Source organism: Anolis sagrei, chromosome 4 (assembly GCF_037176765.1).
Source record: "Anolis sagrei isolate rAnoSag1 chromosome 4, rAnoSag1.mat, whole genome shotgun sequence".
NCBI lineage: Eukaryota > Metazoa > Chordata > Lepidosauria > Squamata > Dactyloidae > Anolis > Anolis sagrei.
In genome coordinates, this window is record NC_090024.1 from 172,688,427 (window position 1) to 172,715,978 (window position 27,552).

General features: G+C 37.7%; 1 protein-coding gene across 5 annotated transcripts in view; it reads left to right on the forward strand.

The window, feature by feature from the left end:
• The window catches only part of GLIS1 (GLIS family zinc finger 1), a 220,509-nt gene that overhangs the window by 9,938 nt on the left and 183,019 nt on the right, over nt 1-27,552 (forward strand). The window lies entirely within an intron of this gene.

Genomic DNA, 27,552 nt, shown 5'->3' on the forward strand with positions numbered 1-27,552 from the left:
GCAAGTTTCCAGGAAAGAAATAATTATAACCAGTAGGTACGTACAAATACAGCACCAGTCACTGGAGTAAATTTGGAAGGGAAATCGGTTTCATCACATGAGATAGCTTAAGACACATTGTTCTATAACATTTTGAAGCTCTCCCCTATATGATCTAAGGACAATGTTAGCATTTGGCCTGACTTTCTGTGATTAAGGGAGGGAGAGTGTTTCTATTAAGCCGTTGAAAAAGCACAGAGCAACCTTAACACAAGTTTGGAAAGCAATACTTAAAAAAAAGTTTCATTTTCAATGCAGTTTGTAGCCAAATACATAACTCACAACTTGTTATATTTGTGAGATTTTGGAAACATTATTTTTCAGAACCATCTTGAGCACTCAAGGAACTTGTAAAGTGAAGCAAAGTTTTCTCAGAAATATTTGAATTTGTTAGTTCTGTATAGCCTTATTAGCATGAGGAAGATGATGGTTTTAGTAAGAGAAAAGAAAGGAACTGTCAAGAGGAGTTTTAAAAATTTAAATAAGTCATGATCCAGCAATGCCTATATTGTTGCTCAAGGCTTTAAGTAGCACTTCTGGTCCCAGTAGACATGGTGGAAGTGCCCACTGAAAGGAAAAGCTGCATTTGTGGCCTGCCCTTTTCAAATATCGGTAGCTTATGCTTCCTCACAAGAACACAGTATCCAAACACATAAAATGGAAATGATAATAGTATAAAAACTGGGATTAACTTTGGAAATTTAGGCAGCATTAAAGAAAAATGCTGGATGAGCATGGCTTGTGAAGTATAAAGGGTAAGCCAATAAATATGTTTCTTAAACTGATTTATTTATTTATTTCATATCAAAAGCATTGCACAAATTAGCATAAAACTGATAAAAATAGAAGGAGCACAAGTGGCTAAATATCTTTTGATGTAGAGTTGGAATTTAATAAGAATCATTGTTTATATAAATGTATATTACATAAATGCTGATAGCTACTTGTTAAAGTCATGTACTGCATATAGGTTGAGTATCCAATTTCAAAATCCTCCAAAATCTGAAATTGACGACATGGATAGATGAACTTACTAGAGCCCTGTCACACAGCCCTTTATCCCAGAATACCAAGGCAGAAATTCCCACAATATCTGTTTAAACTGGGTTATCAGAGTCCACACTGCCATATATTCCAGTTCAAAGTAGATAATGTGGGATTTTCTGCCTTGATATTCTGGAATAAAGGGCTATGTGGAAGGGCCCTTAGTAACATCTTTGTTGTCTGATGGTTCACTGTATACAACAAAATTATTCAATCTGTGATGTATAAAATTACCTTCAGACTACTTGTGTAATTTGTGTATGAACTATAAGTTAATTTCGGGTTTGGACTTGAGTCCTATCCCCAAGATACCTCCTTATGTATATATCTAGAAATATATGTGTTCCAAAATAAAATCCAAAACACTTCTAATTCCAAGCCTTTTGAATAAAGGATATTCAATTTTTACTGACTGTTTAAAGTGAAGGATCTTGTAATGTAATTAATATCTAGAAAGATGGAAGATTGCATCATTGAAAGCACAATCTTTGCAGGTATAGGCAAACTTCGGACCTCCAGGTGTTTTGGATTTCAACTCCCACAATTCCTAATAACCTACTGGCTGTTAGGAATTGTGGGTGTTGAAATCCAAAACGCTTGGAGGGCCGAAGTTTGCCCAGCCCTGGTCTTTGCAAAACGGACAGCCTAGAAAGGGATATATGTAAACTACACTGCAGATTATTTTAAAATGTTAATGTATTGATTTAAAATTAATTTATGTGTAGAAGATTCTAAATTGTTCCTTAATGACTGAAAATGCCTTTCCTTCCCCGTGGCCTGTGAAAAGCCAAAGACCAGTTCATCTAAATTCAGTTCCAATTCCACTTTTGAGTTTAGTCATGAATGCCTTTGGAAGACAAGATGCCAAGTTTTCTCTCTACTTTTTCTTACTTAAGGCACCCAAAATGTGTGAATGCTTTTTTATTTGCAAAACGCTTGCCTCACTTCTAACCTGGCAAAAGGATTTTCCCACTTTTCTAAGGTTTAATTTGTGTTTTATTACATTATTATTCATCGCTGACGAGTACTGGGAAAAATGCTGCTGTATGAAATAGATCCAACTTATGCCGTTTCAATTTTCATGTGGTTTTGTATATTTACGCATTGCAAAAACTTATTCAAACCATTGCAAAGTAATGAGCCAAGTTCTATCTGGCCAATCAGTACATTAACATAAATATTGTAAGTTTTGATGTCCTAGCTGATGTTGATTGGTTTTTGGTATTGCTATGCTTGATGGTTTTGCACAATTTCCTAATAAAAAGCATAGCCATGGAATAAATCTGATTTGTAAATTTGTTTCAGAGATCAGACAAGTGATTTTTAGATTTACAGGGGTCCTTGATGTTTGAAGGACTGACTGATAACATCAAGAGGCTTGATTAAGGAATCAAATATAGTAATTTCTGTGTTCATTTGCATGTTTTACTTTAGAGGAAAATGGCCCTAAAAAGACATCAGCAAATACCATAAAACTAACTTTTAAATGCATATTTCAATTGCTGTTATTTTAAGCTCTTAAGGGGTTGAAGACTTAGTTTATTCTGGAACGGTGCTGAACTGTATGAAATGTGACTCTTGGGACCTGATATTTTAATACTTAGTAGAAATACGTATAATAGTAGATGATGTATTTTGCCTGCCTTTCTGGTCTGAAGAATTTAGACATACTGGCTGAGACAGAGCGTATTCAATGTGTAAATCAATGCCTAACTTTTCATAAAATAATAATCATTCTGTAGTCAAATAACTTTACACGTGAATATATATACAAGAGTAAGAATATATGCTCGCACTCAGAAGCCAAAGACCTTCCCGGCAAGTAGCATAAGGTCTCAACTTTATTGCCAATGTGTGCCAATGATTCACTGCTATTGCTCGATTTATTGGAGTGAAGTACTTAAGAACTAAAGCCACCAAACCTTGGGTGAAAAAACACCAAACCTAGCAAAAATAATTTAGAGCTGTTCATACAAATCTACTACCAAAGCCTATGTTGTGTAAAGTACGAAAATAAAAATATTTCTTTTGTTGCTAAATATATTTTTCCTTGTTGGAGATTGACAGTGACATCACTGCCAAATAAGAAATGAAACACTTTTCTAGATGGATGTGCTCTTAAGGACTTCATGCTTAACACGTTCCAGGTTTTTAAAATGTGTTTAAATGGTAATTCTTTGGAATGTTGGATGTCCAAAGCTAGGCTCTTAATGATGCGTCCCTTCAGATATCTCAAAGCTGATTTATGAAATGGGATATTTTGCAGAGCAGGGTGAGTAGCATGTTTCAATGCTACCATAACTAAAGGCAACAGAACAGGGTGATGTTCTTTGTAAAATTTATTTAATGTTAATGGTTTTTAAACTTTTTAGGTGTGAATAGGAGCAGATTTTACCCACTGAAAATTATCTTTTCCATTTTCCTATAGCTTCAGGAACTGGAATTATAATGTCAATCCTACTCTGAAGACAAAATGTTGATTCCTCTGGACTTCACTATAGCATTAATGCAGCTTGAAACCACTTTTACTGCTGTGGTTCTGTGGAAATATTGGAGTTGTAGTTTTACAGTCTTTAGCCTTCCATGACAAAGAAGGCTAAAGACTACAAACTACAACTCCCAGGATTCCATAGCATTGAATCATATCTGTTCAAATAAGTGTCAAATTGCATTATTCACACACTCTTTTTGGTTCAGAAGTGGGCTATAAATACCAAAGTGTTCAGGAGCAAACATACACACTTTTGTTAATGGTCTTAGGGTTTCTCTTAGATGTGTCAGTCAGTCTGGATGTGAACGCAATTACTTGATACAATTAAAACTAATGATAGCACTAAGGGCAGATCTTATATCATTTTGGTTTGAAATTTTAAAAAGGACCCCACATGGTGTAGTGGTCTTCATTTTTCCATTCTTTAAATCAGTGGTTCCCAACCTTTTTTTGACTAGGGACCACTTGACCTGGGACCACATGATTAGGGACCACTTTGACCAGGGACCACTCTCCAACATTAGTTCCAAAAGGATTACGAATCAGTTTATGGTCAACTTTAGATTTGGTTTGGTTATTTGGGGTGCTGATTCAGAAAATTGCACTGGATAGAACACATCAGCTCTAGTTTCTGATACAGAACATATGCCCCCCAGTACTCACCATCTGCTCGCCCACAGAAAATAATATTTAATAAGCCCCGGCACTATAAAAGGGTTTCGCAACACCAGTTGCTCTCGTTGCAAGGTGTGGTAATAGTGAGGCCTTGGACCACATTTTACTTCTTGTGGACCACTGGTGGTCCACAGACCACAGGTTGGAACCACTGCTTTAAATTCAGAACATTTGTTAGGCATGTGAAAATTAGATGAAGGTAGCCAGATTGCATAGAGGAAGAGTTAGGCGTCAAGATATGTCTTCATGTATTCCAAATCATCAGATATATCAGTAAGAATAAATTTCTGATCTCTTTGATATCTTTATGCATAATGGTTGAAAATATAACATCAGTCTCTACAAAATCCTTGTTATCAGTCTCCAAGATTACATACGTTTTTAGCATCCTGATGTATATTTTGCGCAAGCTGATTTAGCTGGAAGGTTGCAAAGTCAATTACAATGTGTGGAATTGCACGGCCCCCATTTTTAGATGTGATGTGCCTCATTTGCTTCACAAATTTAATTCTTTTATTTCCAAATGTGAAAGTGTTCTTTATCGTTTGCCAAATCCTAAATTTTGGGATAGGAGGGCAAGGAGGGATTGCTGGGAAAAGCAAGAGAAGGGATGGAAGCAGAAATATTTTCAAAAGAGCAACAATTTTGCCTTATAAAGACAACTTACATGTTTTCATTGCAGTAGTTTTAGATTTCACTCATGTAGTGATCTGTACAGTAGTTACGAGATATAACTGGAGTTATTTCTTTGGTAATCATAATTTCTCAATGTATAAATTCAGAGGGTGGAAGCTGCAGGTTAGCCAGGTTTGCCATTTCTGTAAAGCTTTCATTTAAAACAAGGGAGGTCCCTGTTGTCCTCAAGGGGAGGAGAAGTATGTTCTGGGGGTATTATGAAACACTAGCCTGGTTCGTTTGGGGAACATAGACACACTGAATATGACCTTAATTTTGCTGGTGTTGAGATAGTATCATTGCCATTTGTGCGGAATTCACTTTTCATATTCTGTGGAGGAGAGTGGAGGAGAGCACATGGGGGAGAGACAGGGTGCCTTGGCCAGCTGCATGCAGGCTACACTTTGCCATGCTTACTCTAACAGCAAAACGACATTTGTGAATGAGGAGGACACGCCACAGGGATGTTGTCCTCATGAATGGTGACAGCTTTGCCACTAGACTTTCCACCATCTTTGTTTATCATACTTAATTCCTCAGCATTAAACCATTTTATTGTATAATATGAGCTTTTTGTCCCCCCCCCCCCCCTTGATATAATTTTCTTGGATGAAGTTGATGGTGGGAGTTTTCTGGAGACCATACAATAATGCCACACTACATGGCAAATACAGTTAACCTTCCACATTCGCTGGGGTTAGAGGCACAGGACCCCCACAAAAGTGAATTTCTAGGTCTTCCACCATTACTTTATGGTCCACTTCTACTGGAAGCTAACACAGAATCTCTCTGGAACATATAGAGATTTCTAGAGAGGTGTTGTCTCCTTAACGTTACTGCAAGAAACATGAGGAGAAGCATCATGGGCATATTGTTTTTAGTGGTCCGTAAAATACAGCTCAAGGAACCTGATGTTCTGGGGTTTCTCAAGACCAAATTGTTTCCACAGCTAGTTCCAGATAGATTCTTTCTAAGGCCCCTTCCACACTGCCCTATATCCAAGGATTTGATCCCAGATTATCTGATTTAAACTGGATTATATGAATCCCTACTGTCAGATAACCTGGGATAAACAGATAATCTGGGATCAGATCCTGGGATACAAGGACAGTGTGAAAGGAGCCTTTTCTACTCAGTATTCCATTGGTTGTGCCTGGCTTCTTCTTTTGCTTTCATTTCTGCTTATATGCATGGTGATCATACACACTCCAGAGCAGTTGCATGGAAGGTGGCTGGCCTGTTGTCTAACTAGAAATAAAAGAAGACCAATTCCATGGGAGCAAAACCCAGATTTCTTAGGTGAGGGGCTGCAAATGCACTTTCCTGTCTCCTTTCCCATCCCAAGCACTTAGGTTAAGTTGACTTTCCCAGTCACTCTGAATTGCAAAGATGGTGTTTCATTCTTGATTGCTCAGTGATTGCTACAATGACTTTTTTGCATGCCACTAAGATTACAGGCTGCAATTTACTCATGTGTTTTCTTTCTGTGGACAGACCAAAACGCTAACTCGCAAATAACCTCTTTAGAAGCTGAGTTAGTCACACATTTTTAAGACATTCCAAGAATCCTGCTAAGCTCATTCTGAACTTGGTCTGTTGACTACCAAGTGAATCAAAGGTCTGAAATCTCTCCCTGTAGGTTTGGTTTACTTTTTGTCATCTCCAGTAAAACATAAAATTAATATACATTTGATTTTAATAAAAGAAAAGAAAAAACACCACTTGGCAGATTTACAACACTCCATGTTGTCTAGCTTTTTATTTCCTGCAGTGTAGTAACAAACTGTTCAATTAGACACAAAGGAAGTGTAAAAATGCAGTGAGGAAGTACAGAATAGCTAGGTAAAATTATCATGTGTACTAGTTGTAAACTGATACAAGGGCAGGTTTTGGGGTAAAAATTATGGAAGAGTTCTTGCCTTTGTCACTCTGCTCACAGAAAAGAATGGTTCCCTTATGAATAAGAATGAAGATACAGGATTCAATTTGATCCACGAAGAAGTCAACCCAGGTTTTTAGGGTTGATTCTAGAACTATACATGAGTATATAGAGTATATTATCTCAATAGGCTCACTTCAAAGGGAAATTTGGCTGTAATGGGTGAAACAGAGAGGAGCCTGTAATACATTAGATCGGGGAGTATGAAGCCAAAGTAGTGTTATGGGTGTGCAGAAAGCAGAAGGGCAAGACTTCCATTGTACTTGGGAAGTAGTAATTTCCAGGTGGAGGGACTGGACTGGATGACTCTTGGGATCTCTTCCACTCTATGATTTTAATTGAGACACAAATTAGGTTGATGCTTTCAAGATGTTTTGACTGTCACTTCCATAATTCCCAACCATTATCTTTGTTGATTGGGGCAAAGACATCTGAAAGTTAGCAAGTTAAGAGGGACTGTGCCACGCCTTCTCCATGTCTCTTATGAATTCTTTTTGTACCTCTGACTAATACTTGTCAAAATAGATGCAAAAACAATTACATAACTATCCAATTACATAAATATCCCATATAAGATCAAGTATGTTTTATAGATGCTGTCAACCCTGAATATTCCTAGATCCTGCTGTCAGGAGACCTATAGAAGCTGCAGGAACCTGAAAAGGAACCAAGTATTTATCTTAATCATAGATAGATACAGTATTTTCTTATGGCTCTCATGAAACACATTACCTGATTTGTTGGACTTTCTTTGATAATTCGATTTTTTCCTTATTGCCAAATTTTAGGAGCATTAGAAAACAAAATTTGAGTTTGGGAATATAGTAATCTAGTCCATTTGTTTTAACATGCAATTTATTGACTACAGTTGGCACCCCTTATCTAAGATTTCTGCATCCATGATTCAACCAACCTTAACATGAAAATATTCAGAGAGAGAAAAATCCAAACAAGCAAATCACTATTTTGCCATTTTATATGAGGGGTACCATTTTACTATGCCATGATATATAATAGGACTAGAACATCTCCAGAATTAGGTATCCACAGCAGTCCTGGAACCGTACCGAAAGCATATGTTGAGGCCCCACTGCATTTTGTCTATGCAGTCTGCAAAAACATTTTCTCGGCTTGATCTATGTCATAGATAAGAGCTTTTTAAATTCATTGTGAGAGTGATTCACACCAATCATATCATAAAAGAAAGAAAAACGGAGTATTGTAATTTTGTTTTATTTGTAAACATAACAATTGTTTGATTTGTTTTATATATTTAAGCATAGTTTGCTTAACAAAGTCTCTGACAAAAAACTCATTCTTACAAAGGTGTTTTGTTCCAGCCGCATCCTATTCTTCTTTCCCCTCCTGTATCTAGCTCAGTGGTTCTCAACCAGTGGGTGCCCAGGTGTTTTGGCCTACAACTCCAGAAATCCCAGCCAGTTTACCAGCTGTTAGGATTTCTGGGAATTGAAGGCCAAAACATCTGGGGATGCACCAGTTGAGAATCACTGATTCTAGTTGGAATCTCTTTAAGCAGCAACTGTGTAGGAAGAATAGTGAAGGTGGGCTTGAGAAACACAGACTTTCAGTGTTGAGTTGAAGCAGTATGTCTACATAAGCAAGGCTTGAGCTGGGAAAGACCAATGTTTTTCTCTAGTCAATTCTATGCTAAGGGCAAAGGGTATATGCCCCCATACTGAATAAGGATGTTCTCCTGCCTCCAACTTGCAAAGGCACCAAGGTCAGTGGTTGATGTGGGTTAGCTTCTAACTCAGTCACTGGTGCTTCCGCCTGCTCATCCTCCTCACTTTCTAAGCCATGACAACTCATAACCCACGAGTTGATTTGGACAATACAGTGGAGTCTTGCTTATCCAATATAAACGGGCTGGCAGAACATTGGATAAGCAAAAATGTTGACTGATGAGGGAGTAAGGAAAAGCCTATGAAACATCAAATTCCATTATGATGTTACAAATTAAACACCAAAACATCATGTTTTACAACAAATTGACAGAAAAAGCAGTTCAATACTTGGTAACATTATGTAGTAATTACTGTATTTACGAATTTAGCATCAAGTCATCGCAATGTATTGAAACAGCTGTGGATCCGGGCAGGAAGCAGACTGCATTGGATAATACAGAACATTGTATGAGGTTGGATAAGCTAGACTCTACTGTAATTATTTTTGGTTTAAGTTCAAATATTCACTTTTGTCACTTCTTGCAATCTATAATTAAGCAAGAAATAGCCCAATTAAATATATTTTTTCTGTTTCTTTAGTATTATCAACTATGTTTACTAGTTTTGGACCAAGTATTTTTCTCTCACTCTTTTGTTATCAAATAAACATCACAACATTCCACAATCTTGACAGACTGCAACATTTTTCTTACATATATAGATACATGTAGATTTCTGTTAGAACATAACAAGCCTTTTGATTAAAAAGTTTGAAAGAAGAATGAATGCAATGAAATACTCAGGCTATCCATAACCAAGTAGTCATAGAGTGAAGCTCTGGGATCAAAAATATCATCCTACCACTGTTCAGTTATAACTGACTTCAGCATTTCATTATATTGGCGTGGTGTAGGTTTTTCAGGCTATATGACCATGTTCTAGAAGCATTCTCTCCTGACATTTCACCTGCATCAGTGGCAAGCATCCTCAGAGGTTGTGGGACCTCACAACCCCTGAGGATGCTTGCCATAGATGCAGGCGAAACATCAGGAGAGAATGCTTCTAGAACATGGCCATATAGCTCGAAAAACCTACAACAACCCAGTGATTCCAGCCATGAAAGCCTTCAACAATACATTTCATTATATTGATGCTTAAATGTAACTTTCCAGACTGGGAATAAGAGTTTTCAGCTCCAAATGAAATGGAAACTTTTCTAGTTAATTGGAGACATCCTAGTTTACTTGTGGCTTGCATGAAAATAGAAACCAACACATTTCTTGATAAATTCTGAATTCAAGATATGAATATTTTAACCTGATCCCATCTTATAACGTCTGTAACTCTGCCATGTTTGCCACTGCATCATATTCATGGCTGCAAAATGCTTCCAAGTTAATATAGTTCACTCCTTCCACTACTCTTTCTTAATTGCTATACATAACGGTTTTCCGAGTTATGACGGCATTTTATAGTAGAGTTGCCTGCTGAAGGAAACTGGAGTTCATTGTGCAATTCCACCTATCAGTGTCAGCCACAGAAGCAATGATATGATTTAACAGGTGCCTTGCAGGCATAGCTCTCATTTAATCACCATCTACATATCAACATTATGTAAATCGAAATTGCTTAGGTACGCAATTAATTGTGAACATTTAAAACGTTTCTGAAGGTATAAAACAATACCTAAGAGTTCCCATTTCTTAAGATGTTTCAGGTCAAAGGACACACATGTTTTTATTTTCTTATTTGTGGCATAATGTGTTCAAGGCAGATTTATGGCACAACCTTTGTTTATTGACTTGTACCTTTTCTGCATGAAACTAATGGAACATGACAGATGATATTTATGAGGCATATGTTTCTGATTAAAGTGCATTGGACATTAAAACCTGATAAAAGAGCATATTTTAAAAGGCAGGTTAATAGAAAAGGCTGCAGCCCTGATTGGAAAGTTTACGCTGAATGAGACACATTAGCTTTTGATTGACCATTTACAGGCAAAATACCTGGTTATAAAAATTGGCTTTGTCTGGAAAAGAAGACTAATAAGCATTCATGCAGAACGCAAGAAAATCAATTGCTTGCCTTTTTGTGATCAGTTTTTAAGTGGATTGATTTTTAAACTGATTTCCTGTTCAATGTAATCTTATACCTAACTTTCTTGATGCTTTGTGAGAGTCTAGAGCAGAGGTTCCCAACTTTTTGTTTCTACCAGGGACTATTTGACCAACATTAGTACCAAAAGGTTCAGTCCTGCTGTTGACCAATCAGTTTTTGGTCAACTTTAGATTCGGTTTGGGGTGGTGATCCAGAAAATTGCATTGGATAGACCGCATTAGCTCTAGTTTCTGATACAGAACATATGCTATAGTCAGCAACAGGGAAGGAGTGGCAGGCAGCATGAGAGGAGCGGAAATAAAATAAAATAAAGAGGAAGGAGACTCACGGACCAGATTTTCATCCTACCAGCTCACTGGTGGTCTGCGGCCCACAGGTCACTGGTTTAGAAGCATCTACATTGTAGAATTAATGCACTTTGATATCACTTTGTCGGTGTTATGGAATTTTGGTAATTTTATAAGGTTTTTAGCATTCTCTGTAAATGGAGCTGGTACCTCACCAAGCTACAATTCCCATGGTTCCAAAGCATTGAACCATGGCAGTTAAGAAGCTGTCAAACTGCATTAATTCTACAGTGTAGATGCAGCCTGAGAGTTATTTTGTAGTGGATTGGACTGTAAGAAAAATTAAAAAGCTTATGAGAGTAATAAGTAACGGGAGACAGTCTTGAATACATTTATTATTTTATAACACTGTTGCTTCTAAATTATGATTTGGTTTCCTGACAACTCTAACGAACTCATTTTTAAGTTAGTATAATTGTTTTTGTTATAGTTGCACAATATTAATGTTTATTTCTTTATTTATGCATTTATTTCGTACATTTATATCCCACCCTTCTCACCACAAAGTGGACTCAGAGCGGCCTTACAAAATGGCAGTAATTTGATGCCATAAACATACATACAGTAAAATAAAGAAATCAATTAAAACCAAAAATTGAAACATATTTGATTGTTATTTGACAACATTTACTACATTATCACCTTTTCTGTGCATGTATATGTACATATTGTGTCTGGTCTCTACTGTTTGGAGGACTTACCTTAATTCCCCCCCCCCCTCGTATCAGGAGTGACTTGAGAAACTCAAGTCGCTTCTGGTGTGAGAGAATTGGCCATCTGCAAGGACGTTGCCCAGGGGACACCTGGATGTTTTGATATTTTACCATCCTTGTGAGAGGCTTCTCTCACGGGGAGATGGAGCTGACAGAGGGGGCTCATCCGTGCTTTCCCAGGATTTGAACCTCTGACCTGTTGGTCTTCAGCCCTGCTGGTACAAGGGTTTAACCCATTATGCCACTGGGTGCTCCTTTCCTTAATTTGTTTGCCTTCTTTATTTGTCTCATCTTAAAGGGTTTGGAAAATGGAATATATGACATTGTAATATTAGACGAGACCGGCTCTCCAGATTGACATCAGCAGAAATCTTTATTTTGCTTCTCCCAACATTTCAAGCGTTTCAGTGACTTACAAAATGCACACAATTATGTATAGTAGCAATTTATTGTTTCTATAAGGAACAAATAACAAAGATGGCCCAAGGTTTCAACATATTTCCATTTCTGCATATACAAACCTGATTCTGAAACAGAATTCTGCCTTCAAATATCACTGAGGAAAGTCCATTCAAATATGCACTTGACGAAATTTTCGGTATTTTGAGTGTATTAAGTGCTGTAAATAAAAGGGTATTGAATTTTTTTTAAAAAAACGTAGATGAGCTCTTGTCAGAGTTAGAGCTGAGTTTTTTCATTATAGACAAATTGTTTTGCAGTTTGATATCCAGCAACTGTTTCAATATTTATTAGCTTTGGTAACGTCTAGCCATCGCTGTTGTTGAGATGAAGAAGCAATTATGTTCAACTCCATATTTACAGCTTTCAATCAGTTTTATGAATCTGTCTGAACTAAGGATCAAGCCCACTGGAACTAAATGTAGCTACAACCAGTAAATAAATGTTCTCAGCAGTCTATCCATAAACAGAAGTAATGCCAGGTTCTAGCCGCAAAGCAGCATTTGAAACATACTTTGGTGCTGACCAAAATTGTCTAAAAATAGACTGCATAAACTTCCAGTGTTTTTAAATTGACATTAGTCTGAATTTGTATACCAAACTCACTTGGACTGTGGGCTTAGCTTGAACTTAAAAGTACCATGGGAATAAGGTTACATCCCTTTGTTTGACTGCATCCTATTATAATTGAATACTGTCCTCAGATAATTGAATACCAACATGTTCTATAATCTGCTCAATCCAGGTACCATTTTGGGACCTTATAGCATCTGGAAAAAGCAATAACTTTAATTTTGTGATAGGTCTGTGGAAAATGTTACCTTTCTCTAGGAGAGTCCATGGTGGCGCAGTGGGTTAAACTATTGAGCTGCTGATGGTCTTGCTAACCTGAAGGTTGGCAGTTCAAATCTGTAAGACAGGGTGAGCTCCTGCTGTCGGTCCCAGCTCCTGCCAACCTAGCAATTCAAAAACATGCAAATGTGAGTAGATCAATAGGTATTGCCTTGGTGGGAAAGTAAAAGGGTGTCCCATGAAGTCATGCCAGCTACGTGACCAGGAGGTGTCTACTGATAACACATACTCTTCAGCTTGGAAATGGAGATTAGCACCTCCTTCAGAACCAGAGATGAGCACTGCTTCCAGAACGAGAAATAAAAGGGGAAGCCTTTGCCTTTGTCTATTTTTTTATTGTGTTTCAAAGGCACTGAATGTTTGCCTGTGTTTATATATATGCTGGAATCTGCTCTGAGTCACCTCTGGGAGATAGGGTAGAATACAAATGAAGTGTTGCTGTTGTTATTGTTATTGTATTGAAAAAAATGCCACTGCTATCCTCTTCCATTCAGCTTCAGTTTGTGATAAAATTACTGCATTATCTGGATACAACAGCATAGCAATCTTATTTATAGCTATCTTTGAAAACTGAATGATTGGAGATGATAAGAAATCAAAAATATCACAAATGTACAAATAAATGAGAACCAGTGTTGAGTTTGAATATTGTTGGTACAATGACTCTAGAGCCCAGGGTTCAAATCCATGCTCAGTCATGGGAAACCACTTTGTGCAATTCATTCTCTGTCAGTCAAAGACAGTATCTGTGGATTTTTAGTGAGGGCATATTTGTAAGTAAATTGGTCCAGAACCAAGCCTTGCTCCATATTGAATTATCTTGTCTATAAAAAATACCTTAGATTTTGCAGAGCAAAATCGGTTCTACAAAATTTGGTGTGCATTTTAGACACCTGCTCCTGTTGAAGTGCATTATAGAATCCAGAACAGGGGCTGCCATTAAAAGGCCCCAAGGGCATGGATGGGCAGCAGGGCCACTTTGAAGAGATTATTGATTATCTCTGCTCCTACCTGTCACTTTCCCTTTTTTCATCTCATGTACTTCAGAGCACTGATGTGCATTTCTCCTGAAAGTGGGGAAAAAATCTCTGCAGAGTGGTTTGAGGTCTGGCTTCATGGTTAATGTCATTATTCAGCTGGTTTCTAACCAGTTACAAATCTGTCAATCTAATCACCTGCACAGCAAAACCATTTCCTCCTTTTGTGTTCTGGGGCTCTCCTAGTACCAAGGGCTGAAGTTTATTAAACAAACACCGGATGCATCAATACCATATTTACTTGAAAGTAAAACTAAAGCCTTGAGTCTTTCAAAGGTCTGGCCAACTAAATAGAATTACAGTACACAGCTGGAGTAACACAAATCGAGGTCAAGAGTCCACTTAATGTTGATAAACAGAGTACAACTTAGCCAGTTCTGGAGCAATGATAAACAATAGCTAAAGTTACAGTCCAATTTGTCAGATGCTAAGACTTCACTTAGAAAACGTTCCAGAAGTCAAGAGTATAAACCTGAGTCAGAGTTTCAAAGTCAAGTCAGATTGTCAGGGGTCAAACTGAAATCCAAATCTATAAGTCAAAGCCAGGAAGTTATTCCAAAATTCAGATTCCAGATTTCAGAATACAACAAGGTTGAAAAGAGGGTTACAGCAACAGTAGAGTCCAAAACAGAATTATAGGAATAAGCTCAGGGTCCAGAATTCAAACCCGGTCTAACAAAACCAAGATTCAGGACAAGAAGATCAAATATGACTGTTGTACCTCTGTTTAGCCCTATTTTAGTTAGCATTCATGTACAGTTTTGTGAGGGGCCAGTCTAGATAACCTCTTTCCCATAAAGCCACCTCGCTCCCTGCCTGTTTAAGAATCCTCCCAAGGGTGAAGCCTTAGGCAAAAAACCTTGTTTCTTGAAGAACCAGCAATCTTAGAAGTGAGGAGAGAGGAAGATCAGGAATGTCCACAAAATAGCATGTCCAGATGGAGTTATGTTGGAGTCAAGTCAGAGACATTTCAAGTTAAAGTAAAAGTTAGCAGAAACCAAACATTGCTCCAAACAGTCACCAACAAGAGAAGAAACAGCAGAGAAGTTAAGTACTCCAGAGCCCCTCTCTCAAGGACTAACTCTTTCGAGGACAGTGCCAGTTAAACCCGGGAGGAGAAAGGGGTCGAAGACTTTTTCAGTTATTAAATCTTGTTGGCTGTGCCCTCCATCTGTTCCTGTGCAAGCAGTTCATCTTCCAAGCAGTTAGATAGCATGGGGGCAGAATAACGACATTATCTGTTATCAAAGAGCTATCTCTTCCAGACCCCTTTTTATCCAGAAATTATCAGTAGCTGCTCATTTCAACAAGCGTTCCCATATACTCCTCAATGCCTGTGAAGCTTTCCTCGGGGAGGAGGTCATATTAACTCCTTCCAAGCCTCTAGCAGCAACCAAGTTTGGCCAGACAAACTGCTGGCCATGGCACCTCCCAAACCATTTCCAAGCTGCATTACAGTGTCAGTGTAAATGCGCATGGTGATTTCTGATAGCAGTCTCCACAGTCATGGAACTAGCAAAAGTCTGGATATTCCTGAAAGATCTGGACCTTTTTTTGTTTTTTGTTTTGTAACCTGGAGTAAACTTGAATAAATATTTGGACACCTCAGGCTAATGCGTCCTCTACACTGCATTATCTGGCAGTGTAGATGGACCCAGTGTTTTTCAGATACCCTGCAGATACAGGGTTTCTTCTTGTAATACTGAATTTTAGAGAAATTTATTGAAATGCATGAATGCTGTGCTTGATACAATGTTGTGAAAGATGCTGTCACAAAATAATGTGTGTTGGTATTTTATGAATGTTTGCCTTTAGTTCTGAATAAAGTTAATTGTTTATTAAAGTCAACGGTCTGTGAAAAACTGAACTGAACTGTAATTTTAGGACAGAAAGCACAGCCTACAAAGCATTGGTTGAGTGGTAACTCAATATTTGAAAACTATAAAAGATACCTTAGCTTTTAATGAGAGCGACTATATTTCATTGGCAGTGATTAAAATGGTTCAGCACTTTGCAGCTAAAACCCTTGTTTTCAATAAGGAAGGAATTAGAGAGCCTTATACTGTAATTTAATTACTTGAAGAAATAATATTATTTTATTGTCATCCATGGCCTACTCCTACTGCTAATAAACACATGCAAATTCTTTGTGTAATGTAATAATTTGTACTATGTTCCTTAGTTTTAAACCATACCTGATGTGTTTTAGTTCAGGACCAGTTCATGTGATACATTGTGCATGCCAATATGAAGTTTAAATTAGCATATATTGCAGCTTTTTGAATTGTACCATAAATTTTATCACTCATGGCATTTAACACCCATTCCCGGTGCTACTTCATTATATAGAAAGTGGTTTTTAGCTAAATATGTGTTGTCACTTGTCCATTAAGGGAATACCCATAATTTACAAATGGTCAGACAAATCAAGGTAGATAAACGGTATATTGCAGGTAGCACTGAGGGATCACATCATTCATCTCTCTGTGTTCTGTACATTGTAACATAACACTTCACCATTGGGGTTTTTTTTTAATACAAAGACAATACTTTAATCTCCCATCTTTGGAAATCATGTGTACCTTATTTTCATCTTTCATAGCTTTGCCCTATGAGTGTCAATTTAGGGCACTGTTTCCCAAACTCTGGTCTTCCAGGTCTTTTGAATTTCAGCTCCCAGAATCTCTGCACATTGACCAAAGCAGATGGAGGACTAGAGTTTGGGAACTGTTTTGTTCTAGGATTTAAGAAAGCCTGGGGATGCATCTCCAGAGAAGAAGTGGATGAGAAAATTCTTCCTTGCAAATATCCTGTTTCATGTCTGAATTCTCGCTATTTAGGAAATTCATAAATTGTAACCCACGTTGGTTAAGATAAAGGGACAAATCAGACAGGGCTCTAAGGCAGGGTTGGGGAACATTAGGCCTTGAAGCCTAATATGTTCCTTCTGTCATCCCAACCTAGCCTTCGAGTTCTCTAGATACAGTAGAGTCTTGCTTATCCAACCTTCGCTCATCCAATGTTCCATATTATCCAATGCGGTCTGTCTCCCACCCAGATCCACAGCTGTTTCAATACATTGCAATGTTTTGGTGCTAAATGTGTAAATACAGTAATTACTACATAACATTACCCTGTATTGAACTGCTTTTTCTGTTGATTTGTTGTAAAACATAATGTTTTGGTTCTTAATTTGTAAAATCATAATGTGATTTGATGTTTAATAGGCTTTTCTTTAATACCTCCTTATTATCCAACATTTTTGCTTATCCAACGTTCTGCTGGCCTGTTTATATTGGATAAGCGAGACTCTACTGTAGTTGCTCCACCTTTTTTAAACTAGTCAAATTCCAGGTCCTATATGGTTATTTCCTTTTCAGAAAAGGTGAAATGCTTTGTGAGAAGTTTAGTTATTAGCTGCAAAAGCTTTAAGATAAAATATCCTAATATTTTGGCACCTCGTTTTTGTTTTTGTTTCGAAAGAGACGGATCAGGGAGGCAGAGCTGTACTGCTTGGACTGGTAGGGAGGATGGAGCTCCCTTTCTTTCCTCTTCTTCCTCCTCTCTCTCTCCCTCTCTCTTTGCTCCAGGGTTTTTCACCTGATGTCTGAACCAAGCAAATGGAGGAACAGGTTTATTTAATGGGAGGAGTTTGGGGGGCAGGTGATGCAAGCTTGGAGTATTTTATAATTGGTGTCCCTCTGCCTGCCTTCTTGCTTTTAATCCATTATGGGTGTTTTTAATTTATGTAAAAGCTCATAAGATTTCATCATCTTCCCAGATTCTCTGTGAGAACATGGTGTCCGTCCTGCGGGGTTGGGGGCCACAGTTTAAGAGCCACTGCTGTGGGTGAATGAATTGAAACCATATCAAGCAGAAAAAAATCCTTCCCCAGCTTAACCCCCATGACACCACCAAACTTGTTTTCCTTGAACATTGTAAACAGGAAGAGATTTATCAGTGCCATATGTGACAGCAGATGAAAGGGTTAAAGCTCCCATCCCTGCACACTGTGTTCTGTAGGAGTAAATTTGAATGATTTCATAATACTAACTGCTGATAGTGCCTTCATGGATTTAGACCAGACATGGGCAAACTTTGGTCCTCCAGGTGGGGAATAACAACAAATTTGCTTATAAATGAAAGAACACAAAATTTATCAAAGCATCATAGACAAAAATACATAAAAAGTGATACCTTTGTATTTGTCAGTAAACTACAAAGCATGAGGTGAAAACACATTAAATTAATACAGTTTATGTTTTAATTTAGATGGTTGCAGGTTATGACACCACCCAATTTATTTGCCTTGAGCACAGCAGTGTATGATTGTTATATACCAAAATGTACAATACTAGTTCTCATTCTTTTATGTATTCATATATTATTTTGTATTTTCTTTCCACTGTAATACCGTAGGAGATGTTGCCCTGTTCACATACAAAATGTGGCATTCACTTCCCTCCTCCATCCTGAATTTTCAAGTCACCAAATCTCCATCTGCACACTGATGCTTGGTTTCGTCTGTTTTCTGGATTTTTAGTATGTAACTAGACAACTCATACAGATATATGACTAACAAATTTCAGTTGCCTAATTCATCATTTCATTTCCTTTGTATGTGCAAAGAGCTTTTATAATCCTTATTTTATTCATTCTTGCATTGCTGGAGATATTTTGACTTGCTCAAGGCTACCCAGTCAAAGTCCCAGACTGAGCTGGGATTTGTGTTAAGTCCAGTACCGTCCATTCTTTGGGCTTCTTGAAGTTGTAACCATTATGTGGTTCCCACGGGTCCTCTGTTTACCTCACTGGAGTCTGTTCTCCCCTTATGTCCCATCATAAGAATAATTTATAGTTTGTTTGAGGATTTTCAATGGCATCATAAACATAAATCAGTTAAAACTGACCTTTGTTCCTGATATAAAACTCTGAGTACTTTAGCCTGCATGTGTCTTTATCTTTTTGAAATTATTCATTTATTGAAATATTTATGTGTTTGACCATATTGGCCTCCAAACCTTCATACTGGTCCCTAAGCAGTTTCAAAAATAATAAAATGCAATATAGGTACAACTAAACATGAAAACTGTAAAACCACTATAAAAAAGAAGTCAATAAAGTTAACATCATTAAATAAAACTCATTAAAAGTCTGTCTGAAAATAATCAAGAGCAGGGAGGAAGCATTGTCCCCAGTAGCACAATGGGTTAAATCCTTTTGCCATCAGGACTGCTGACCGAGAAGTCAGCGATCCAAATCTGAGGAGAGTGGGTTGAACTCTCTCTGTCAGCTCCAGCTCCCCATGCAGGGAGATGAAAGAAGCCTCCCATTAGAATGGTAAAACATCAAACATCCGGGCATTCCCCGGGCAGTGTCCTTGCAGACAGCCAATTCTATCACACCAGAAGTGACTTGCAATTTCTCAAGTTGCTCCTGACACAAAAAAATTCTGTAATATGGGTGCTACTACCAAAAATAAAATAAAATAAAATAAAATAATAAAAAAGCTGTGGCTTACCACAAAGCAGGATCAGAATGAGATGAGGAGGAAAAACATGTTTTTGGAATCCCAAATCTTGCCTTTTCACTTTATTCAGAATTAACTGCCCTGAGTCCCCTTGGGGAGAGAGGATGGCCTGTAAATAAAGTTTTATTATTTTATTATTAATATTATTGATGCTAAATATGAACCAGCCTTTTTTCCATGACTGTCTTTTGAGACTGCTATTCCCCAACCAAACTAGAAACCTGGTATCCCACCTTTCCTTTAATAGGATTGTTATTTTTCCCTTTGGAATAATAATACCAGGAGATGGGTTAGGCTGAGTTCTGGTAATTTGCACAAGTGTACCACTTGGTTAAGCAGGAAGGCTGGGTTACCCACATCATGCTTCTTAATTAGAACTCAGTCTGTGAGAAGTAACCATCAAATGAAGGTGCAGAGGTTCATTTGTGGGTACTCCTAAACATGCTCACTATTTTGTGGGAAGGCTTTGTTAATTACAAGGTTCTCCCACAACTGAATGGCAAAACTCAGCTTCATAATACTTTGTGGGCGGTCTGTTTCTCGCTAGAGAATAGACAGAACAGATTACAGCGCTAACAAAGACATTTTCTGATGCTTCTTTGCATTCCAGCAAGACATGTATGCTTGCACCAGGAGATTGTTATTGACATATACTGTGTAAGTGATGTGCAAGTATATCATATAGTTGGCATTCCGATTTTTCAGTTCTTTTCGCCCTTATTATGGAAACACTAGATTACTTGTTTTAGTTGCTTTGGGCAACCAACAAGCTTCATGGGCAGGCATAATATTACAGACAAAATAATGTACAGTGATATCTGGACTTAAATGTTCAATTCATTCCATGACCAAGCTCTTTATTCAAATCATTTTTGTCTCATTGGAATGCATTGAAATCCTATTAATCCATTCCGCCCACCCAAACCTTCCCCAGTTTTTTTGTGTTTAAATAAGAAAATGTACTTTATAGCATATAATGTATACATACACATTCACATGGAACAATACAAAAGAAAAATCAACTTTAAAATGGTGGAAGCACAAAGTTGTGGCAAGGAAGCACTTCTGAAGCAACAAAATGTGTGTTGGCCAGTGTAATTTAGAACTTCATTCCGTCTTAGTCTGACTCCAATAAGCATGATGCCTATTATCATGTGTGTAACAGTAAGGCAACATTCACATGAAACAATAAAAAAGAGAGATCAGCTTTAAAATGGTAAAAGCACAAAGTTGTGAAAAGGAAGCACAAAGTGAAGAGGCAGAAGCATCATTTTTTCATCTTGTAGTCATTCCAGTCTCCCTCTCTTCATGAAGCCAAACATACCAGGAATAAAAATCACACAAAATGAACTAACACAAAGTGAAATATTCCTGCTTCTTGGCAGGGGGTTGTACTGGATGGCCCATGAGGTCTCTTCCAACTCTTTGATTCTATGATTCCTCAAAGTTGACAAGAGCAAAGCGGACAGCAATCTCCCAAAGGAGACAACAGCATGAGGCACAGAGGTTGTTCCCTTGAAGCCCCAAAGCACTGTACTCTCATGCTAGTGCTCCCTCTGGCTGCTCATATGTCAAAGTAAAACCTGGGCTGAGTGCTGCTCTAAACTCAAAACACTCTTAAATTGGGGCGCTCTTAAGTCAAAGTTCTGGGGTATAAATGCTAGTTTTTTCAAGAAGCCTTTTATTATAAAAAACAGGAAAAGTAAATCATTCAGAAGACAAAGTTTACTAAAATAAAAGGAGGTACAACTTCTATTTCTACATGAACCTGTGCTCTAGGTTAATATTAGCTGAAGTACACTGGACTACATTACATGGCAAAAGTCTGGTTTAGCCATATTCCTTGGTAAGGAGCCATTCCTCCTTTTGTGTTCTCTGGATAATTGTTTCAGTGTTGAAAATGCAAATAGTATTCTTTTTAAAAATCTTCATTCAACCGCTTTCTTTGTCTGTTTTATATAAAAAGTTACTTGATTATCTGAAAAGACTGGCTACGTAAATTGCCTTTTTAAAAGTCAAACCCATATGCTCCCAATTGAATAGAACAGTTAGGCAGAAGACAGATGCAACATTTAAAATGTGGTTACTCTATAATTCAAGTCTAGGAAGGAGAGAGCCAGAACTGGATGTAATGACCAGTGAAGGCAAAGGTAATATTTGAAATGTGGTAAAAGCAGTTTGAACGTACATTGCATTCACCACATTCTGAGGTTTTCCTCTCTCCAGATAAATAGTGTACTAAAACCATTTCTACCACACTTAATTTTTTCCCTTTGCACTCATTTCTAATGTACTTGCTAAGACTGTTGGTAGCATTCAGTATTCAGGAGAATCCAAAAAGATTACTATATAAGCATTCAACCCTGTTTCTCCCTCCAGTAGTATCCTGATCTTTAAATTGGATTATCTGTCATAGTTGTAAAGCAGGTATGAGCTGTTAGAGCAACGTTGTCCTACTTGGCTTGGAGGCTGCAACGTCTCACAATTATCAGATGTTCTCCTTTTCCAAAATGCTGATTTTTGGCAGATCCCACTATATTGTAGTTTCAATGTAGTGAATTAGTGAATCCTCACACATTTCTTACTTTATCCCCTTTGCTTCCTCAAATTAGAACCAGCTCAGAATAGTAAATACTATAGTCTTATATGGATTATATTGTTTAGAAACAGTCATCATGCCTGTTTATCTGCTGTTAAATCTGTAGAACAGAAGTTGTCTCTGTAATACTAAACATCTATTGCTGGACATGCAAGTTTATGTTCAAATCAAAACGATAGTACATGGGAATGATGCATTGGAGACAAAACAGAGATAGACCTCAGATACATAAAATATCCCCTCATATGTTTGTTCCACTACATGCATTCATTTCAGAGTTCTGTTCAAAGTACCTGGTAAGCCCTTTAAAAGCCCTAAATAGCTTACAATAATGTCACCTAAAGTAGTCTTTTCCAGCATGAGCCAATTGAATTGAGACAATTTTGTATATCATGCTTGAATATATGAGCCATTTGTTTTCAACATCCTACAGGAAAGCTCTGGAGCTTGTGATCACAGGATGGATTGATACGTTTTCAAAACAGCAATCCAATAGGTTGCTGTGAGTTTTCTGAGATGTATGTCCATGTTCCAGAAATATTCTCTCCTGACATTTTGCCCACATCTATGGCAGGCATCCTCAGAGGTTGTGAGGTCTGTTGGAAATAAGGCAAGTAGAGTTTATTTATCTGTGGAAAGGTCATTCATCGCTAATCAATGTGGCCAAAGCTATTAAATGCTTATCATGGTGGCCAATTGCAACATTCACACTTGCCTCAAGCAGACAAGAGTTTTTTCTCCCACCCTGGGTTTTCCACAGATATGTAAACCCCACTTGCCTAGTTTTCAGCAGACCTCACAACCTCTGAGGATGCCTGCCATAGATGTGGGCGAAACATCAGAAGAGAATGCTTCTAGAACATATCCATATGCCCTGGAAAACTCACAGCAGCCTACTGATTCAGGCCATGAAAGTCTTCAACAACATTTCAGTTCAATAATTTGTTCTGTATCTAGATTCTTCGGCACAGATCATTTCCCTTCATATAATGCACTTTAACTGCATTGAACTGCATTTTGTGAGCCTACACTGATTATATTGTGCAGTTTAAAACTGCATTTTATGGCAATGTAGTTGTGGTCTGGGATAGTTTGACTAGAGGTGAGCAAACATCATGTGGTTGGGGAAAAAAGTAGACATGTCTGATTGATCAAGGGCATTGCCAAAAAGACCATGCTTAACCATTATGTAAAATAATTATTATTTTAAAATAATTTTAACACACCAATAACAGGGCTTTCCCAACTTTTCTGTGCAATTTCAAATTAAGGCAGGGTATTTCCTATAAATCCGTTCATTATTTGCTTGTGTTCTGGAGTATAAACTTGGCTTTGCTTCTTATTCTTTGATGGTTTCATCCCCCCCCCCCCCCACACACACACATTATTTTCCAGTATCCATGCATTCCAACTGCAGCGCTTAATGTGATTTGGTTTTTTGTTTTTTAAATCAAGGCTTTCCTTTTCATTTGTAATATAAAATCACAAAATACATGCACTCATCTCATAAAGGAGAATTATTTCTAAGCGGTGTTTTGCTGCCAAAGGAACTACTAAAGAGAATGCGATAATTTCTCATACATAAATGAACGCAGAACTCCATATAGACAGGAGTTTACTCTTCAGTATTACTTGATGATGAGCTAAAATTTTCCACATAATTGGTTGTTGAAGGATAACATCAATTAATTGCCTGTGCTTTGCAGGGAGAAGCAACCAGTGCAATAATGCAGAACTCAAAAAACATTTTTTCTGAATCCACAACAAGCATGGCAACTTGGATTCTGCACATTTTAGTCCAAAAAGTAACTTTTCTGAGCCCCTTTCAATAAAGTAATATAATAAAAATATTGTTCACAATGGTTATAGTGGTATGAACTTCAATTGCTACCAATGCCAGCCTGAAATCTTTGTGTATCTTGCTATTAATATATATTTATTTAGGGCAGTGTTTCTCAACCCCGAGGGGGGTGTCAGAGGGGTCACCAGAGACCATCAGAAAAAAAAAACATTTTTGATGGCCTTAGGAACCAAGTTTGATCCAGATCCATCATTGTTTGAGTCCACAGTGCTCTCTGGATGTAGGTGAACTACAACTCCAAAACTCATGGTTGATGCCCACCAAACCCTGGTGTTCTGTGTGGCAAGTTTGGTTCAATTCCATCATTGGTAGAGTTCAGAATGATCCTTGATTGCAGGTTAACTATAAATCCCAGGAACTACAACTCCAAAATGACAAAATTACCCCCCCAACCCCACCGGTATTCAAATTTGGGCGTATTGGGTATTTGTGCCAAATTTGGTCCAGTGAATGAAAATACATCCTGTATATCAGTTATTTACATGAAGATTCATAACAGTAGCAAAATTACAGTTGTGAAGTAGCAACAAAAATAATGTTATGGTTGGGGGTCACCACAACATGAGGAACTGTATTAAGGGGTTGCGGCATTAGGAAGGTTGAGAAACACAGACTTAGAGGGTGAGACCAGGCATGTAGCCGGGGGGGGGGGGGGCTTGGGGGGCTTCAGTCCCCCCCCCAAATTTTCATGGTGGTTCACGAAAAGGCCTTACTGGTGCATTATTTAAACTGTTATGTTTATTCATATCATGATCTGATCACCATACTCAATATATCCCATATGCATGGGGGTATTGGGGTAATGATACAAAAGGTTTGCTAGGCTAGACCCTCTTTCACTCAGACTCAGCCCCCCCCCTGAAACTCAGCCCCCCCGAAACCCCCCCTGAAAAAAAATTCAGCCCCCCCCCCTGAAATGAAATCCTGGTGAGACCTTTGGCTGTATATGTATTGTATCTTAAATTTTTGGTATGAAATAAGTAGATTGTCTTGTAGTATATATTTCTTTTAATTTTAATATGTTTCTTTGATGCTTAAAATATTAATTTAGACACTATATTAAATAGCATGTGTCATGTTCTGTATATCAAACATTTGAGCTGGTAATAGAAAACTGGTGCCATTTTTGGAATCAGCAGATCTACTATACCCAGAAACAGGTATAACATCTGAGGCACCAAAATGCGTGTTGGCCAGTGTAATTTGGGACTTCATTCTATCTCAGTCTAGCTCTAATAAGTGTGATTAAAGGCGGGGAGGGGTTAACAATGAGCCTTCTCTTCTTTCCCTCCTCCCAGTCTTAAACAAGAAATGCTCAAATGGGTGGTCATCTATGAAAATGCATGCGGTAATTAAACTGAACGTCTTTAAGATGCCATGAGAGGTTGCTGTTTATGTACCCAGAGAGAACTTCAGAAAAATCATGCTTCATATATGTCAATAATTTCTTGTTACAGCTATCAGCTGAGTCTCTCCTGTCTTTACTTGTTTAATGTTGGAGAGATATTTGATTGAGACATATATTAATGATTTGGTATTATTCTTTTAGATGCAAATTAGTATTCTGAAACATCTGTATGTGGCAAAAAGAGGAATAGTTTTCAGGTTTGTGAGCATATGTCCCACTCACATTCCTTACTACACATAGTACACAGTGCCCTCATGTTAACAGGAACATTATGAGCCAAACATATTGATCTCTGTCAATGTGTTACATTGTGTACAAGATGAGAAAGATGGAGGTGAAGTGAGATGCCCTACTAATGATATTGAAATAGGTAGAAGAAGAGGTGAGGATACACATTGTCTAAACAGGACTTTTTCCTTTGGAAAGCAGTCTGTTAACATTTTCAAACTCTCCTGTCCATTGTATTGTTGTAGGCTTTCATGGCCGGAATCACTGGGTTGTTGTAGGTTTTTCTGAGCTATATGGCCATGTTCTAGAGGCATTTTTCTCCTGACGTTTCGCCTGCATCTATGGCAAGCATCTGAGAATGCTTGCCATAGATGCAGGCAAAACGTCAGGAGAAAAATGCCTCTAGAACATGGCCATATAGCTCGGAAAAACCTACAACATCTCCTGTCCATATCTTGAAATAAGAATGTGACCACATGACAAGCATCTACAAAGTGTTACAGATTGCTCTTCAACATTTGAGTTAATCCAGTGACAAGGTTGACAAGGTTTAGAATATCGTGCTAGAAATTATATATCTGAAACTGAATGTTAATATCGATGTAAAACATAACCGTGTACTGACATTCTATGAAAATATAAAGTTGTACCAATATTTTACATATTGCTAGCGTTTAATAGATTTGATAAAAGTTGGCTGTAGCTTCCTTTGAACAGTGTTTGAAAGAAGTGGTTGTGTGACTCGAAAGAAAACTTCTCTATTCTTCTTGCCCCTTGTCTCATATCCATGTATATTATGAATAGGGGCAAACAATATAATGGGAGCCAATTGTATGCCTTTTTTCTTTCCTGTAGACAATTTTGCAATACCCTCTTCCCACAAATCCTTTATGATCAATGACACCAGTAGAGGAGGTAAGGGCAGTCACCAGGGTTATGAAGTTATATGTTTAATTCTTCGGCTAGAAGCATACTTCTCTTGGAAGTTAGTACCGATGTGGGAATTAACCAGTTGATTTGAGCAACCCATTGGATTGGTATTTGTGTGTTAATACCCTGATGTTGTTCTAACTGCATATTTGGACCAGCAGAATAATGGGCAGTTGACAGATGCAATGGTGGGAGACTTACAATTGATAGAACAGAGTATATGGATCACTGGTTTTTAAAAATACAATTGTGGTTATGTGGGTTGGAGAAATACTACATTTAAAGTATTTTGCTTTTGGATTACTTTTTAGGAACACTCATGTTCTGTCAGCACTGCTGTCTTTCTAATTGTTCCATGCAACCAGCCTAAAAAAATAGATTGCACTTGGCAGGAAGTATTCTTGGTTTGTAATCATTTTCACTATTATTTATCACTTACTTTTGTTATATGTTTAGTTCATTTCCTTTTGAAAAATGAGAAAATCCAGGGAACTGCAAGGATGGCTTGAAGAAGAAAGACTGTAAAGTCACTAGGGCATGACACGTTGGCTTGAAATAGCATAGTAGTTTCTATCCTTCCCTTCCGTCTTGTATTTGTCACTTTAATTGCTTGAAGTGTATTTCTTAGCAATAGTCAAAATACAAACCCAGACATATGTATTTTGTATTTTATGCATCCCTGCTGGTACATTTTTAGATGCAAAACCTGTGGAGGTGTTTGGATAAAAAGCACCATGCTATGGAAGTCTTGCTGTGGATGTTGTATTGATAGTAGTAGCAGTAAATCAGGGGAGTCAATTGTTTTATCTTGCTCCCTATGCAGCACCAGCTTGTCATATTGCGTGAAAATTTTACCGATCAGCTCCTCTTGTGCTGATGCCAGTTAATGTTTAAGCTGCATTGGGATATGATGTCAGTC